At 40.4% G+C, this 18924-nt stretch overlaps 1 long non-coding RNA gene across 3 annotated transcripts; it reads left to right on the forward strand.

The window, feature by feature from the left end:
- Nucleotides 1-1295: 1295 nt before the first annotated feature.
- Nucleotides 1296-18621, forward strand: LOC116566857. Of its 3 annotated transcripts, none has more exons than XR_004276031.1 (4): nt 1296-1468; nt 10384-10735; nt 11927-12059; nt 18565-18617. It is a non-coding gene; the product is annotated as an uncharacterized LOC116566857 (long non-coding RNA). The 3 variants fall into 3 exon arrangements; XR_004276032.1 differs by lacking the exon at nt 1296-1468 and adding an exon at nt 7029-7407 and having other exon boundaries at nt 18570-18621; XR_004276030.1 differs by lacking the exon at nt 1296-1468 and adding an exon at nt 7029-7407.
- The last annotated feature ends 303 nt before the right edge of the window (nt 18622-18924 follow it).

The following is an 18924-nucleotide window of genomic DNA, read 5'->3' on the forward strand; positions in this document are numbered from 1 at the left end:
TTCAGACCAGGATCCGAAACAATTCTATCATGCTAGTCACTGAATGTAGACAAAACCTGGATAACTTGGCAATCTGAATAGTAAGGATACTGACCACTGGCCAGTCAGGGAGTTTCCAGGAACCTCAAAAGGTCCTCCATGGTATGGTCTTATCTTTCATCAGAGTGAGGTTCTGGTCCTCAGCCCTATAGGCTTAGAAATCCAATCTGTTAATACACAGATTGTGAATTCTTCTCCCAAAGCATTCATGTTCCCAGACCCTGGTATTCTAATCCAGAACACCAGTGTACTCATAATGAAAATTATGAATATAAATAGAAAGAAATATAATAGCTAAGGCCCAAAACATTCATGTCCTGGGGCGCCTGGCTGGCTCCATCCCTAGAGCATGTAACTCTTGATCTTAGGGTAGTGAGTTGAAGCCCCATGTTGGGATAACTTAAAAAAAAAAAAAATTCATATCCTGTGACCAACACTTGGGAATCAGATTTTAAGAGCAGGCTGCTTATGGAGCATGGAACTAGAAATAAGGATGTCTGTTTTATGTGTGAATGATTGACAGAAAAAAATCCACCCAACTCCAAAGCAGCAATTTACCTGCTTCCAAAACTGAACAGATCATTGTAACCTTTTACCTAAAAACACTTGGATAAACATCACCAGGATTTGCCTCCTAGATCGTCTTTCTAAGTTTTCAGGGCCGACCCGTGCTGACTCTATGTTCTTTCTTGAATTTAGGTTAATTTTTTTCAGGTTACAGCATAATTTTTTTTTGCTAAGATTCTGAACAGCTATGCTTTGATGCATGATGCATTGATTTGAAGGTTTAAATCTAAAAGGGCAGCTTCATTTGGTGGGAAGTCCTCTCACTGAGGCCACAAAGTACTCATAGCAGCAATAAAAGACAGACCCCTTCGATGGAAGCTGCATTCTCCTCTATGGAACTTTTGCTGGCTGGCTCTCCAGCTTCAGAAACAGAGACTGTTGTCAGCAATTTTCACCCACCTACTACAATCTCAAAGGTAACACTGTTTCCGTAACTAGTGAAAGAAACGGGCTGGTTGAAGATTTACATGGCTCTGTCGATGGCCTGGCTATGCCAACTTTGAGGGAATTCAGTGTACAGGGTGTGAAATGATTTTCTTCTTGGCTCTTTGCTGCAGGTCCAGGCAGCTAAGGCAACAGCAGCCGTTGTTTCTCTCAAGCAGAGCTTCCAGAATGCCTAGGAGTCTCCTGCTGATAACAGTATGGAATGCCTGGAACCAAACAGGTTGGAAGCCCTACCAGCTACAACAGCCAAGACTTAAAAGAAGGGCAGTTACCCCAGAACCTTCGGGCTAAGGGTAACTTCAGAACCGCAAGGCAAGGAATGGATGCCTCACTGTGTATGCGTGCCACACAGCAGTCACGCACAGCCGATCATTAGGAAAAAATAGTGTGGACAAACTCCTCTCCTCTCCTTCCGCAGGTGAGGTGTATGTCTCTTTGGACTCAAAGCAAAGGCAGAGCACCGGGGTAGGAAGCAGGGAGCAGGGTGCAGGATTTGGGTGGGGTTGGGATTTTCCCAGCATTACTGGAAGGTACAAGAACTGAAGCCCTTGGGTTTCAGGGCCTACCATTCCTGGTTCCCTTCTATAGCATGTTAAGAATCCCAGGGAGCCCCAGAGTTTCCAGAGCCTGGACACAAAACACTGGATGGAGTTGATGACTCCACAGCCTCTTCCTGAAAAGCTTTCTAGATGATGCTGGGAGAGAGGAGTAGGGCTGATCAGGGAAGTCAAGATAGTTACTAAGTCTCTTCTCTGAAAGCCAACCAGGAAACTAGACTATCAAGTCTACTCACTCAAGATACCATGATTTCTTACCATAGCCCACCTCTCCCCAGTATTCATACATTAAAATGAAGTTCCCATCAGTGTTTAGGGGTTAACTGAGTAGGACGACTTGGCCCCTTTATGACTCCAGATTCTTGCAAGAAGTTTGTTTTCTGAACATTCTTCTCTGTGCACTCCCTTCTTGTCTTAATTGGCCCTACCCATTGAGGTAGATTCCACATCTTTCTCCTGTATCTTTGGATTGGCTCAAGCCTCTGACCCCTCCACTGCAGAGACTAAAAGCAGGGAGATGGCCAAAATAGGCAGTCAGGGAAGAACACAGACATTCCTATCGCATCTGCTCAGTCTCTCAGCAATCTTTGTGTCAGGGAGTCTCTCCAGTTTACAGGCTGGGGCCACAGAGAGTCTCCACTTTCTCACTCACTGTGTAACACATAAAGCAAGGTCTCTCAGAAGGCTGCCTGCTGAGTACCGAAAGTCAAGAGATGCTGTTGTTGAATGTGGGTGTTTCCCAGCAGCTCTGTTCTGGATGTAATTCCTCGGAGCTGCTCCCTAGCTCTGCGTGAGCTGGGTTCCAGATGACTCCCAGCATGACTCCTTCCCATTCTCTTGTTGTCACTGGCTGTCAGGAGAATTGCTGTTCGTGGCTGCCACAGGTAACTCCTACGATAGTTGCTGTTGGTGTTGTGATTTTTAATACTTAGAGAGCTGGCGCACACAGCTGAAAGACTTCCACAAAGCCAGGCAACAGGCTGCCACTTTAGCAAGGCTTGCTTGAGGGATCGATTCAAAGGCATCTGTTGAACACTGGCAAGTGCAGTGCACCACCTGATGATGTGAAGGGGAGCAGAGATGAATGAGGAAGGGCTTTTCTCCTCAAAGAAGACCACACTATAACAGAGACAGGTGTACCCAGAAATCACTGCAATAAAAGGCGAGCATGTAAGGACAAGTCACTGTTGTACTCTCCACACCTGGAAAAGTTAAAGGTGAGAACTCTCACCTACCAGGCCACTAGCCTTATGCCTATTGATCGGCTGAGGGAGTCTGAATCTCTTATGGCCTCAGAAGCCAACACCAAGATGAACTGTAACATGTTAGACAGCATAAGAAAATATTTTGTAATGACCTATGTGCATGTAACAGGAGCTCAGTGTGTTAACACTTTCCCTTAAAGGGATCTCTTTTAATTTCATGAAGTGGGTTGACTGCCATTCACTTCTCCTTAATAGCAAGAGAAACAGAAGTTGAACTTCTCTTCCCTGTTCCTCAGGGCAACTAACAAGAGAACAAACAGGGTTCAGTACCAGGAATAAAGTTGACTCATACTCTTAGGCTTTCTCTCCTTTTAGAACACATTGATTGAAGACTTGGAATGGGATAACATTCATTCGCATAGAGAAACAGATGAGGTCGCCAAGGGAGGGTAGGGAGGGGACAGGGAAAATGAGGTGAAGGAATAGGGACAGTGGCTGTTGCACTACCTTTGACAAAGTCTCTTCACCTCAGAAGAAAAGACTGTTTCAGGAAGACTGTATTCTAGGCAGAATGATGAGGATACGTAGAAATCATATATATATATCCTGGCCCACCACCCTAAGAGAAGAGAGTAACTCTTGTGGCAATATGAATAAATATATTTTTGTGGCATAATACCAGTCTAAGGTCCCCAGATCTATAAACTTAAAACCAGACCAAAAGAGTAGGCATACTTGACTGGTTCAGTCAGTACAGCATGTGACTCTTGACCTGAGAGTAATGAGCTCAAGTCCCATGTTGGGCATAGAGTTTATGCAGAAAAAAACCAAAAAGAGTCTATGCTCTAACATATAGGATTAGTAGCAGAGAGGAGGTGAAGCTTTCCCAAGGCAAAAATCTCAAAGGTGCCACTGAGCAACCTCAGGTCAAAAGGTAAGAATCTAAAATCCAGGAGGCATCCCCCAGTACACATAAGATTTGTAGGGGACAGAGTGCGTGAGTGGCTCAGTTGGTTAAATGTCCAACTCTTGATTTTGGCTCAAGTTATGATCTCAGAGTTGTGAGATGGAGCCTGCTTAAGATTCTCTCCCTCTGCCTCCCCTCTGCACATGCTCTCTGTCATGCTCTAAAAGAAAGAAAGAAAGAAAGAAAAAAAGAAAAAGAGAAAGAAAGATTTGTAGGGGACAAGGACACCAGATCTTTTCCATAAATGTACTTCAAAACAGTGACACAAAAAAGAACAGGACATGAGGAGTTCCTACACTGGGTTCTTAGCTTTCTAGATAGAAGGGGCAGAAATCGTGCCTCATCTTGCAGTGAATTCTTTGCCATTTTTTTCCCTGCATTTCCCTGCAAAGGATTGCCTTTGCTCTCCCTCCTACTGCTCATAACCGTCACATAGCCTTTACTTGGTATTTAAATGTTCATGATTGTTTTATATATACTGTAAACTACCTGAGGGCAGTGATCATATCTTTATACCTTCGATGACAACTAGCTCAGGGCCTGTTCTCAGTAGGTCATTAAGAACTGTTGTTTGATTTGATGTTATAGGAGAATTGGGGTCAACAGCTGCAAGGGCTGGAATCCATAGGTTTCTGGCCAAGAATTTCCATGAGGCAAGGCAACTTTTGGCAATTACAAGGGCATTCCAGTGAAGTGAAGAGGAGTGTCAGATTTTGCAATAGTTCTGCAAATAAGATAGATTTTCTGGAGTGGTTGGGTTCATGGAAAAACATGTGCTGAATGGCAAAAAGTTATCTGGGTTCTCACCTTTATAGCAATCATAGCAAGATATAATCTCCGCTAGATTCAAATAGGAAAGGGTGACATTAATAAGTTTTCTTAGCAATACATAGCATTATGTCAGGTATTGTACATAGAGTTTTAAAATTTTTTTTAAGATTTTATTTATTCATTTGACAGAGATCACAAGTAGGCAGAGAGGCAGGCAGATAGAGAGGAAGGGAAGCAGGCTCCTCGCTGAGCAGAGAGCCCAACGCGGGGCTCGATCCCAGGACCCTGAGATCATGACCTGAGCTGAAGGCAGAGGCTTAACCCACTGAGCCACCCAGGCGCCCTTAGAGAGTATTTTTTTAATACTATTACTGACCTCAAGATTAAAATCCTGGGGTGTCTGGGTGGCTCAGTCATTAGGCATCTGCCTTTGGCTTGGGTCATGATCTCAAGGTCCTGGGATCGAGCCCTCCATCGGGCTCCCTGCTCTGTGGAAAGCCTGCTTCTCCCTTTCCCACTCCCCCTACTTGTGTTTCCTCTCTTGCTGTCTCTGTCAAATAAATAAATAAAATCTTTTCTTAAAAAAAGAAATTATTAAAATCCTAATGGGAATTCAACATATGCATTCCCAAACTAGTCAGAGAATAATATGAGTATTACAGTGAATTACAAATTAAACATTATAGCATTGCTGTTGGAGGTGTCCTAGAGAAGATAGTCTTGAGATGGGTCTTGGAAGTTCCCTAATTTTTGTAGGTCTTTGCTCCTTTGTGTCTTCACAAAGTTCTCTATCTTGTGGATATTTGAAACATACAAAAGTTTATTGCTAAAGCACCCTCCTCTGTCTCATCTCCCCCATTAGGATTTCAAGATAGCATTTCACATAGATGGTGTAGCAATGTGTTTTGTTCATATCCTCTGGCCTTTGAGCGTGAATCTATCATCCTAACCTGTAGATTAAGCTTTGCTCCGGTTCAAGTATCCCAATTCTTCCTGCTAGAAGAACATGAAGGGAATGGATCATTAGTTCAAAGAGTCAGTCTCAAAGGTAATCGGGTTTTGGGGAGATTCCTACCTTCTATCTCTATTCCTCAGTACTAAATTTCTTGCTAGTAACTTTCCTTCCCCAAAATAGAGTTACAGCCCCACAAACTATCTCCTTGTCACTGGGGCCTCTGGTTTCTATGGCCATGTTTTCTGGATGTCAACCTTCCATGCACCTGAATCTGAAAATTGCCTAATGCCTGTTTAGATCCACACCCTGGATCTGATTCATTTTGGAATTTTTACCATCAATTAAAAACTTTCTGTATGGCCCTCTGGGGCTAGTTTTGGCACCAGAGTCACAAAGATGGTACGCTGGTAGCCCAAGGGTCTCTTATTTCAAATGTTTCTGGGCTACAAAGCAGAAACAAGTGAGAGGCTACAGCTGTGCAAAGGGCTCTTGGTCGCCTACTAGTTTTTGATCCAAAGATTTCAGCTTTAAAGTATGAGGCAATGAAAGGGGTATTTTATTAATATAGCAAGCATTACATGGATTAGACACCAAGGCGACTGTCAAGACACTACATGCCTTAACATTCACGCCAGATCAAATGAAATAAGGATGCAAAGTACCCAGCACAGTCCCTGGCACTCCCTCCCTTGGCATGTGGATTTCACAGTTTACAACCTGCTTTTGTTTACATTAAATCCCCCCTAAAACCTCGTGAACTAGTTATTGCTCCCAGAGCAGTACCTTGACCCCCAAAGTGGCACATTTGAAAAATTGCAGGGCTGAGAGTCAGACTCAGGTCTTCAGACCCCAAAGCCTGTTTTGTTTGCCCTGCACCCAGCCTCTTCTTACTGCACTGTGCTAGACTAAAGGTTGTGAAGGCCTGGATCAGAGTGCTAATAATGAGGTGGAGATCAAAGAATGATCTATGAGCTCCTGCATAGCTGATACTAGGAATATAGATATGATATAAAGATATTCTATATCTTTATTTGTAAAGAAAAAACCTCAAATCCAGTATTTTAGTTATTCCAAGATACATGTATTTTCACTTTTTAACATCTCAGAAAAAAAAATTTTTTTTTAAAAGATTTATTTATTTATTTATATGACAGACAGAGATCACAAGTAGGCAGAGAGGCAGGCAGAGAGAGTGGAGGAAGCAGGCTCCCCGCTGAGCAGGGAGCCCGATGCGGGGCTCTATCCCAGGACACTGAGTTCATGACCTGAGCAGAGGGCAGAGGCTTTAACCCACTGAGCCACCCAGGCACCCCAGAAAAAAGATTTTATTTGAGGGGTACCTGGGTGGCTCAGTGGGTTAAAGCCTCTGCCTTCAGCTCAGGTCACGATCCCAGGGTTCTGGGATTGAGCCCCACATCGGGCTCTCTGCTCAGGAGCCTGCTTCCCCCTCTCTCTGTCTCTGCCTGCCTCTCTGCCCACTTGTGATCTGTCTGTCAAATAAATAAATTAAAAAAAAAAAAGATTTTATTTGAGAGCGAGCGAAAGGGAGAAAGATTATTGGCGGGGAAGAAGCAGACCCACTACTGAGTGGAGACCCCAATGAGGGGCTAGATCCTAGGACCCTGAAATCCTGACCTGAGCTACAGGCAGAAGTTTAACTGACTGAGCCACCCAGACACCCCTAACATCTCTGTAATTGAGGCAACTGACGGTTTTCAGCTGTTTCTGCTGCTTAGCACTTTTGAAGTCGTTTTTGTCTGCTTACCTACAAACTTGGTTGTTACTCCTGGTGGAATGACTGGACAACTGAAACCCAAGGACACTTCAGTCAATCACTGAAGCAACATTTGCACAAGAAATACGAATCCTTGTTGGCTGAAAACCTTACACTGACACCTTCCTGTAAGTACAACAGTGTCAACATCAAAATTTGCAGAATCGATGTCAGAAGGCTAGAAGAAAATCTCAAAAGAAAAGGGAGCCCTGCCTCAGCACTGCTGCACTGCCACTGCTAGCCAGCTATCTATCTATCAATCTATCTATTTATAGGCAGCGCAAGTAGGGCAAGGGCAGAGGGAGAGAAAGAGAGAGACAGAATCTCAAGCAGACTCTGAACTGAGCCAGAACCAAGAGTCAGACATTTACCGGACTGAGCCACCAGGCACCCCTGCAAACTCCTTTTTGATGGCACGAGGGTAATGCTGTACTGAAAAACACAGTACATCAACTTTTCAGAATTGAAAAGTGATTCAGAAGACAGACTCTGAATATGAAGACATTTTGGGCTACCTTAGCTGAATTGTTTCCCTTCAATGCAAAGCTTTTATATATGATAAAAAAATGTTTAAATAAATCTAAAAAAGCCCTTTAATGAGGGCTGAGTGATAAGAAAGTATTGTGCCACAGGTTAATTTGTTTCATTAGTTTTTTTCTCAGTGGAATAAAAAATAATGGTGAACCCTACAATCTGTGGTGTCTTAGATTCAATGAGAATGGTCATATTATATTTGTATAAGTGCTTCATGGCTTACCTATTAACTCATTTTGGTCATCATAATAACCTTGTAGTATCAAGAGCAGAGTATTAGCCCCAGTTTTATCTATGGGAAAAATAAGACAGATGAAATAACCTACTCAAACAGCCACAGAATCAGCATAAGGGTTCACCCTAATTCAGACCTCTAGAATAAGCCAAAAATCCTTTTTTCCCCTCTAAAATTACAAGGTTGATATCAATCTTAAAAAAAAAAAAAAGCAGCTTTGATGAGAATGAATACAGTAGTTCAGGATAAATACTGAATATATCTCCCTTTTGGCAAGGAAAGTGAATTGTTTAACAATAATAAATCACTATTACAAACAGCCTAGTAATGCGCCTAGCACATAAAACATGTTAAATAAGTAATACGGGTTGTGTTACTCAGGATAGTTAAATGCTGGCCGTCCCAGAGGTCAAACCCTGAATCCTTAGTGGCTTAACCAATGAAAGTTTCTATCTCATGCATGTCCTATCTCTAGCACAGGGTGGCAGGCGGTGAAGGCCGTGTGCGGTTCCACTCCACTCAGTAGCCAACGGGACTCAGATTCTCCCGTCATATAGCTATACCATGTGCAGTATGTAACCTCCAAGCTTGTGACAGGGTAAAAAGGGTTAGGGGAGGCATATCAGCTTATAACTTGTTCAGTCTGAAAGTGATACAAATCACTTCGTTCACAGGTCATCAGCCAGAAGTAATCACAGGACCCCAACCTACCTGAAGGGAGGCTAGGAAAAGCAGAGCAGCAACGGAATATTTGCTAACTACTGTCCATACCACAATAGTCCTATAATTATTTCTTGAGAGCAATAATCTGTTTTATTTACTGATATTCCCAAATATCTAGAATCGTGTCTGGCTTGCAGTGTTCACTACCAATTATTAAATGAGTAAGTCAGTGAATAAATGGAATCTGAAGCTGTTTTTCCTCATTTCAACTACGAATCTGAAAAGCTTTCAGAAAAAATGAAGATATTCAAGTTCAGGTTAACATTTCAGAAACACCTAGTGTTGATAAGAAGACATTTTGATAAGAATTTATTTGAAGTTGGCAAACTCATTCTCAAATGTAATTACAAATATTATAAGAAATCTTTTCTCTGGGAGCTTAATGATTCTTTAAATTGACTAAAATATGAGGAAATACAACACTCGACTCTAAAAGCCAGTTTGGATGGTTAGTTTCATTTAAAAAATGAACACAGACTGCAATCTTCCTAGAAATGATCGCTTAGGGAGTTGGGAACAATTTGCCATCATGATAAGAATTCAGATTGTGGTGATATGAGAAGGCAAACAGCAGTCAGGCATGGGGAAAGCACAATAAGTAGCTGCCTTTTGGCTCTAATTCAACACCCCTTCTTAACATTACCTGCCGCCCTTTTGGCTCTAATTCAACACACCCGTTCCTAACGTTATCTGCATGATAGGACAGCACAAAAAGTTCAATATTTGGTTTTCACAAAGGAGTCTCAAAGTTATTATAAGATGTAATTCATAATTTATTTAACAAATGTTTATTAAGCACCAAATATGTGCATGCACAATGCTTGGTGCGGGAGATTCAGGTGCAAAAGACTGATACTGAGTCCTACCCCAATGGGACTTTGAGTCTAATAGGGAAAACAGCCACTGAACTATTGTAATAAGCATGACATAGGTTGCAAAAGGGTAAGTCACAGATGCTATGGAGTGAACTGGAAAATTTCTTCGTTTTCAGCAGTACCAACAGGAAGAAAGTAGGGTCTAAGGCAAGATCTCAAGAAACCGATGTTTCGATTTCAATCCAGGGCAGAAGGAGAATTTGGCATGGAAAAGCGAAGGAAAGAATTCCAGATGGAGGGAATAGCTTCTCTTCACAACCCCACTAGGAAATCTCAATAGGATTACATGCTTAATCACATAACCAGAGAAGTGGTAGAAGAAAGTGACTTGTTCAAAGGATGCTGTTTAACAAGCCCCTTAGTTAGGACCTTAAGTCATATCCTTTACCTTACAGAGCATGGCACACAATTGTCTCTCTAAGGCAGATTCTTTCCTGACCCAAACATAGCTGACTGAGCCAGTCACTCCCATAGTCCGTCAGGTACATCAATCAGCAATGAACCTGACTGATGTAACAGATATAAATTTTCAGCCTGTTTCACAGCACACAGGATAAGAACTAAAGAGCCCTAAATGGCTTTTATGCAGGAAGAGGGTGGGGTATAGCGGCAGAGGGGGAAGCTTCCTCAGTGAGAGCCAAGCGCTAAAAGCAGCTGCGTGTGACATTTCCATCAACAGCCCTCCCTCCCTCATTGTGTATGAGACACACATCAGATGTTCTGGTTTATGATTTCAGCTTCAGAGTACATACCCTTCGAGGTCCAAGCTCATGTATCTCTTCCTGGCATGGTGCCTGCTCATTAACTGGACTCGAAAGTTCATCTGTGACGGACAACCAAATGCTCAGACTATGGGGATACCTTCCTCCTACCCTCAAGGAGGCCTGGAATCTCATGGTGCCCAGCCTCTGTACTTGCTAGAAAGTGACAAAGCACAGGCTACCAAAAAGAGTCTGTCCAGATGCCAGGACCATATCAGAACACAAGGTCACTTATAGCTGCTGTCTTCCCCTGTTTCTGTAAGCCCAGAGGACATCCATTCTCTTTCCTTTGGAGAACACAGTAGAGGCTAACTCTTGGAAGTCCCAGGTAAGTGCCACTTTATCCATTAGGTAGACCAGACCTTAGGAGAGCAAATGTCTTTGCCTTTCATTTTGTGTTTCCGTCCCCAGAGAAATTAAGGTAGAAAAATCTGTTATTTACAGGGGAGGTAACAGGAAAACCCTTATTAGCTTTGATTCTTTGATTCAAGAGCAGTTTCTAAAATGACGGAGATGTCAAGAAATGGTAAGTTTGCATACCAATTAATCTCCCAAAATGTAAAAGTTTCTGATATTCTGATCACTTAAAAATGTATTACTATTAAGAGATTACTACCTGAGATTTCTACTAAGTGTTGGTGTTGAAATCTGTTACTTGTTCTAAAAATGCTGGGTCATGTAATCTCCGATTACTTTCCCAAATATCTCATACAATTATGAAAACCACTGTAAAACAAATTTCAGAGGGTTTTCTTTTTAAAGAACAAAATCACAATAATAACAGTAATCTGTTCTAATCTAAATGACAGCAGTCTCTGAGCATCAAGGCTGCTTGTTTTATCACAGGGTGGCCACATTTGCAAGACTTTTTGTCAGAAATCTTTTCATAACCAGACATTAGGCCCAATTTGGAGTGATTTGAAAGACAAATTGGCTTGGGAAGAAGCATGCTAAACTTAGTAGTGAGTGAGTCCACATTATTCTTCAACTGCCACAAGTAATAATGCCTGAAGTAGTAATAAACTTCTTACTTTAGGGCAAAGTAACTTGTGGGAAATTAATTCATTTAGTCTATATTCAAAGAAAATCTATATTCATTGTACTGAGTAAGACATGATTGCTGACTTTTAATATATAATTTAGTAGAGACTATTATATACTAGACTGTATGCTCCAAGTCAGGTTTGGGGTCTGTTTCAAGTACCACTTTATATTCAAGTATAGCGGTGTCTGTCTCATGACAGGTACTCAATAAATATTGGTTGGATGTACAAATGTATGACAAGATATGTACATGATGTTCCTTTTCGAATATAAGTGTATACTATATTCTTTGACAAACACATTGTATGTGTTGTATGGGCTATTCTGAAGAAAAGTACAAAGTGTGTATTTTTTTTTCTTGGCAAATGTTAATTCGAAAATAGGAAGAAAAGCTATGCTACCATGTTATTTGACATATCCTTTCTCCTAATGTTTTTTCTCTTTATCCTAAAGTTTTTCCTTTTCTTTTTTTCAGACTTAAAAGACCATAGTTGACAAATACTGCTTTATAATACATAAGTAGAAAGGAAGAAAGATGAGATAAAGATTTTAGGAATAAGAAAATCCAACTATTGTTTGGATTCTAAACACTATCTTTGTGGTCTTGGGTAAGTTTGGACTTAACTTTTTCATCTTTAAAATAGAGGGAGTTGAGTTAAATTATTTCTAAAACATCCTCCAGTTTGAATTTTCTGTGATTTCATCTGACAAGCAAACTCTCCCTTTTGTCATCCTTGTTGTATGCGGAATGCTCAATTTTTTCAAGTTTGGTTTCTTTTTTTTAAATCACTTACCACAGATGCTTAAAATAAAAAGCTCTCTATATAGAATGTCTGCCTTTTTCTTTTCCCGAAGTAGTCATGGCACCACTTGAAGACTATAAAATATATCCAAATAAAGATAAAAAGAAAATAAATACTTCTCTATAACCCACTACTGACTTATAATCTTTTATTACTTCAGTGCCCATATTTTAATGCATATTTATTTATTTAAAAAATAAAATTGTGATCACTTTGTACTTAGTTTTTTAAAAATTAATATATAATTCAATATTTGTTTCAGGGGTACAGGTCTGTGAATCATCAGTCTTACACAATTCACAGCACTCACCATAGCAAATACCCTCCCCAGTGTCCATCACCCAGCCACCCTAATCCTCCCACCCTCCCTTAGTGTTTGGAAACCTGCTTTACCAATAATATCATAAAGATTTCCTCACATTCTTCTAAAGCATAATTTTTCTTCATGCTGCATTTGTAATCAACTATTAAATACTACAATTTAACTCATCTATTATCGTTAGACATCTAGGTTATTTCTAATCTGTGCTATAAATAACATTGAACAAATTTGTATAAGAATAAGTGGTTATTTCCTAAGAACAATTTTTCATAACTAGAGATATTCCTACTAGAAATTTATGAGTGCTGATTTTTCCAGACATCCTGGAGGTTGTAAAACACGTTTTATAATTTAAAGAAATCTTTGTGGGGCACCTGGATGACTCAGTAGTTTGGGTGTGTGCCTTCAGCTTGGGTCATGATCCCTAGGTTCTGGGATCAAGCTCCCTGTCATCAGGCTCCCTGCTCGCAGGGAGCCTGCTTTTCCCTCTCCCCTACCTACTGCTCCCCGCTTGTGCTCTCACTCTCTCCGTCAGGTAAATAAATAAAATCTTTAAATACTACTACTAATAGTAATAATAAAGAAATCTTTGGCACTATACCATGTGAAAAACCCTTGAGGTCGCAGGCTTTATAATTCAGTATCCATTATTTGAACGTCAATATCCATATCTAATTATTACTGAACATTTTTGTTCTGTTTTGGTCATTTGCATTTCTTTCTGTTGTTCTTGTTGTCTACTTCCATTACTTTATTCATTTTTCGACTTGTTCACTTTTTTGGGAGACACTTCAAGTTCCTCATTATTTTCGATGTTGCCCTGCAGATTCAGGGAGATTCAAAGTTGTTTTTGGAGATCATAATCGCACTATAATTTTTTTTTTTTTAAAGATTTTATTTATTTATTTGACAGAGAGAAATCACAAGTAGATGGAGAGGCAGGCAGAGAGAGAGAGAGAGAGAGGGAAGCAGGCTCCCTGCTGAGCAGAGAGCCCAATGTGGGACTCGATCCCAGGACCCCGAGATCATGACCTGAGCCAAAGGCAGTGGCTTAACCCACTGAGCCACCCAGGCGCCCAATCGCACTATAATTAAGGTCCCAGACCAAAACTTCAATTAATGTCCTTTCTTTTTCTTTCTTTCTTTTTTTTTAAAGGTTTTTATTTTATTTATTTGAGAGACAGTGAGAGAGAGCATGAGAGGAGAAGGTCAGAGGGAGAAGCAGACTCCCCATGGAGCTGGGAGCCTGATGTGGGACTTGAACCCTCGACTCCAGGATCACGACCTGAGCCGAAGGCAGCTGTTTAACCAGCTGTACCACCCAGTTGCCCTCTTCTTTTTTTTTCTTTTTACAGTTCTCCTCCTGCCTACCCACAAATCATTTTATGATTTTGTTTTGCTTTTTATTTTTTTAAGATTTTATTTATTTATTTGACAGAGATCCCAAGTAGGCAGAGAGGCAAGCAGAGAGAGAGGAGGAAGCAGGCTCCCCTCAGAGCAGACAGCCGGATGTGAGGCTCGATCCCACAACCCTGGGATAATGACCTGAGCCGAAGGCAGAGGCTTTAACCCATGGAGCCACCAGGCGCCCCTTGTTTTGCTTTTTAAATCCCACAGCACTTAGTCATTTTAGGGCGCTATTCTGGAGCACCTTCTCCAACAACATTTTAATAATGAAGTATTTTGAATAAAATACTAAGACTCATTACTTTTATGCACTGAAACATCAAATCTTAAAACACTGGCAGGGCAATACTGAATAAACTGGCAGAAAGTTAGCATTCTGCAGGTGTTCAATTTTAAATGTGCAACTTATTACAAAATATGTATCAAAATTATGGCAGCAAAGCAAAAGATTTACATTCATCACATTGGGTTGGGGGACTAGCTAGATAAATAAACAGGCAAACACCTTGGAAGTGGCTACCTTCACCACAACATTAAGAAAAACACAGAACAATGGCCTTCAGTGGCTGTAACAATTGTGGTACTCTTTAAAGAGGCTTTAGAAGAAATACTAAGCTAGAGACACAGGAAAGACACAGAACCCCCTTGCTGGGCTGACATACTGGCTGAGCAGGTTACTGTAGATAGCTGATCATTCAAAAGAACAACATGTAACTCATTGGCCAGGTTCAGAATAACAAAGCACATCTTCATGCAACTTGTCCCTTTACCATTTTCTGAGCCTGCATCTATACTTTTCTCAATATACGTTATTCTTTTTAAATTTCTCATGTTTTGGGTTATTTCATGTGTATAACTATTTTCAGAATTTGGTTTTTTTTTAGAAAAGACAAATCTTTGTGATAAATTTGATTTGTTACAAACACCGTTTTTAATGATTTTAAGGATATCACTTTAAGGTTTTTTGGGGGACATCCTGTTTTTTAACAATTTAATATTGAAATGTGTTGGTTGTGATACTGAAATTAATCTAATGTACCAAAAGACAATAAATCTCAGAATCTGTTAAGCGAAAAAAGAGGGACAGAACAGTATATGCCGTATACCATTATATATATATATATATTTTAAAAGTGTCTATTTTTATATACATAGAATATATGCAGGCTACAAAGTAACAAAATGCTACTATTAATACTGGCTTACTCTGAGGTGTGGTGAATGGCTAGGTAACAGGGGTACAAGATTTCTTTTTCACTATATATTCCTTGTACCTTAAAAATTTTATTCCATATACAGGAATTAACAATTTAAAAATAGAATTTAATAAGTGGTGCCTGGGTGGCTTAGTGGGTTGGGTGTCTGCCTTCAGCTCAGGTCATTGTCCCAGGGAGCTGGGATCAAGCCCTGCATCTGGCTCCAGCCCCGCATTGGACTCCCTGCTCAGGGGGAAGCCTGCTTCTCCCTCTCCCACTCCCCCTGCTTGTGTTCTCTCTTTCGCTGTTTCTCTCTCTGTCAAATAAAATCTTTAAAAATAAAATAATAAAAATAGAATGATAAAAATCCTATTACACATAATAGGTATTCAATAAACATGGAATAAAAAATAAATGAATGAATTGAGTAAAATGAATCTTAATGAATCTGAAACTTGCACTAAACTTAAACTTGCATTAAAGCCTTGCAGTGGTATTTGCCCAAACAGTAGCAAACTTTAAGGTTGTAAACGGTCAATATCTTTAAATCTTCAGAAATGACAGAATTGTGACATAGCCAAGAAAAGAGCTTTGGTTGATAGAAGAACAGCATTTTTATAAGTGGTTCTAGGTTAGTCCTTTAGAAATTCCTAAGTAAGTAAAACCAGATTATCCTCCATCCCCCAAATCTGTGAAAGAATTACCAGTCATGGGCAAAAACACCTCTTATGGTCTAGAAGAAAAGCACCAATTCTACTGCTAATGTCAGGTCCCAAACTAGTCTAGTGGCAGTTTTATCAACCTTCCTCTCACTGCTAAACAGTGAAATTTCATAATTGCATGAGATTAAATGGTATTTATCTATATTTTGGGGTGGGGAGAAGGGGATTATGGAGAGGGAGAATCTTTTCTTTTTTTTTTTTTTAAAGATTTTATTTATTTATTTGAGAGAGAGAGAGATCACAAGTAGGCAGAGGCAGACAGAGACAGGAGGAGCAGGCTCCCTGCTGAGCAGAGCTCAATCCCAGGACCCTGAGACCATGACCTGAGTTGAAGACAGGGCCTAACCTACTGAGCCACCCAGGTGCCCCTTGGAGAGGGAAAAATCTTAAGCAGGCTCCATGCCCAGCACAGAGACTGACACGGGGGCCAATCCCATGACCCCAAGACCAAGGCCTGAGCCAAAATCAAGTTGGAGACTTAACCGACTGAGCCACCCAGGTACCCTTACTAAATGACTTTTTTTTTTCTTTATTTATTTGAGATGGAGAGAGAGGAAGAAGCCGACTTCCAACTGAGTAGGGAGCCCAACATGGAGCCTAGATCCCAGGACGCTGGATCATGACCCAAGCCAAAGGCAGATGCTCAGCAAACTAAGCCACCCAGGCACCCCTAAATGGCTTTGTAAAACAGAAATGAAGGCTGAATTGGGCAAAAAGCTGTTGTCATTTTGTTATATCTCTAAATGGAACCAATTCGTTACTTTTTTTTTTTTTTAAGATTTTATTTATTTATTTGACAGACAGAGATCACAAGTAGGCAGAGAGGCAGGTAGAGAGAGAGGGGGAAGCAGGCTCCCTGCAGAGCGGAGAGCCTGATGCGGGGCTCGAGCCCAGGACTCTGGGATCATGACCTGAGCGGAAGGCAGAGGCTTTAACCCACTGAGCCACCCAGGCGCCCCTTCCGTTACTCTTTATTACAAGGAAGTTTCCTATACAGATAGTCCCCAACTTAGGATGATTCGACTTAGAATTTTTTGATTTCACCATGGTATAAAAGTGATACGTTCAGTAGAAACTGTACTTTGAGTTTTGATTTTTCCCACGGCCAGTGATATGCATGCAGTATGTGTCTCTTTTGTGATGCTGGGCAGGCGGAGTGAGCTGCAGCTCCATGTGATCACATGGTAGCCATGTGATCACAAAGGTAAACAACCCGACACTTACAATCATTCTGTACCTGCAGAGCCATTCTGTTTCTCACTTTCAGTACAGTATTCAATAAACTGCCTGAGATATGCAACACTTTATTACAAAACAGACTTGTGCTAGATGATTTTGTTCAACTATAGGCTAATATAAGCGTTCTGAGCACTTTTAAGGTAAGTTAGGAGTATTAAATGCATTTTTAAAAAAAGATTTTATTTATTTATTTGACGGAGAGAGGTATCACAAGTAGGCGGAGAGGCAGACACAGAGAGGGGGAAGCAGGCTCCCTGCCCAGCAGAGAGCCCAATGCGGGACTCGATTCCAGGACCCTGAGATCATGACCTGAGCCGAAGGCAGAGGCTTAACCCACTGAGCCGCCCAGGCACCCCGATTTATAATATTTTCAACTTACAATAGGTTTATTGGGATGTAACCTCATCATAAGTCCAGGCAGAACTGTGTCTCCCTACATTTGCAGAGGAAGCTGGTTCTGGTATTTTTCTGAAAAATAGTAAAAGGGAGGGCAAACAGACTTCAAATGAATAGATTTACTGTATCATCTATATCAGTGAAAATAACCAAGAGTTTATACTAAGTGAAAAGTTACTTGAGGCTTTGTTTACTATCTTATGTCCTAAGAGAAGCAAACCAGCAACCTATCACACTGCACAGTTAGGTCAAGCCTTAGGAACAAGCAAGCATGGATCTAAAAAATGACAGTTTATTGGAATCAAAATAATAAGGGGATGACACTGGAATTCTAGTTATTCTTTTTGAGGAGATGAAAGCAGAATTGTGGAATTCACTATAGTACACAGATTCTTAAAGAGTTTTGCCAAAAACTGAAGACAACTGGGTAAAAGTAGTTTTATGTTGAGCAGTTCTATGTAAAATGCTTACAACAGTGTCTGGCACAGGAGATTTGCTATGTAAATGTTAAATGCTATTTATTACCATTCTTATTATGACACTCACCACTTCAAAATAGCTGAAAGTTTTTATCAGCCATATTGTACCTTTATATAAAGTAATCTGTTGGATACCAAGAGGAGAAACCGTCCCTGTTTGTAAGAAGTTTATAGTGATTCATTTTGAAGGAGAATAGAAAGTTAAATCGTTAAAGAAAAAAATATTTAGTTTCTTTGAGGCAGCATCTTTTTTTTTTTTTTTTTTTTTTTTTTTTTTGAGGCAGCATCTTTTGATAGTTTAGCTAGTGTCCTGCATCAAAGGCTGAGAAAAGTTCACAGCTCCTTCATTCCAAACAAGTTAAAAACAGAGACCACTAATATTTAAAATAAAGTGAAACAAGTGTATTGCTTTTCAACAAATCTGGTGTCATAAAATCTATCTAAACCAAACTCCCCCTACATCTTGAATACAAGAATCAAAATTCTCAGGGAAGTAAGGCACTTGAGTGGGAGTCTATATAATTTTTTTTTTTTTTTCCTCCTGACAAGGGTAGAATGCCAAGAGGAAAAGGCCAGGAGGAAGACTGCCTAGAGACCTGGGTATGTGGAACTGTCCTTAGCCTTCATGTATGTATACCTCCACTTCTGAACACCTTTATTTTTGGATACCTTCCAGTCTATGAAAAGGGGAAGAAAAGACAAGAAAATTAAGAAAAAAAATAAAGGGGTGGGGAAGAGGAATAAAAGGAACTGTTCTACAGCTGTACTGGATAATCAAAAGGTGGGAAATGTTCTTCAGTGAATTAAAACTGTCTTACAATCTCTCTGAAAAGGAGAGGGCAAAAATCTTTTTGAAAAGAAAGCCTAATTTCTGGTAGAGATTGTCCTGGAAAGGTTAACTTTCCAAAG

This window comes from Mustela erminea, chromosome 10 (genome assembly GCF_009829155.1).
Source record: "Mustela erminea isolate mMusErm1 chromosome 10, mMusErm1.Pri, whole genome shotgun sequence".
NCBI classification, from domain to species: domain Eukaryota; kingdom Metazoa; phylum Chordata; class Mammalia; order Carnivora; family Mustelidae; genus Mustela; species Mustela erminea.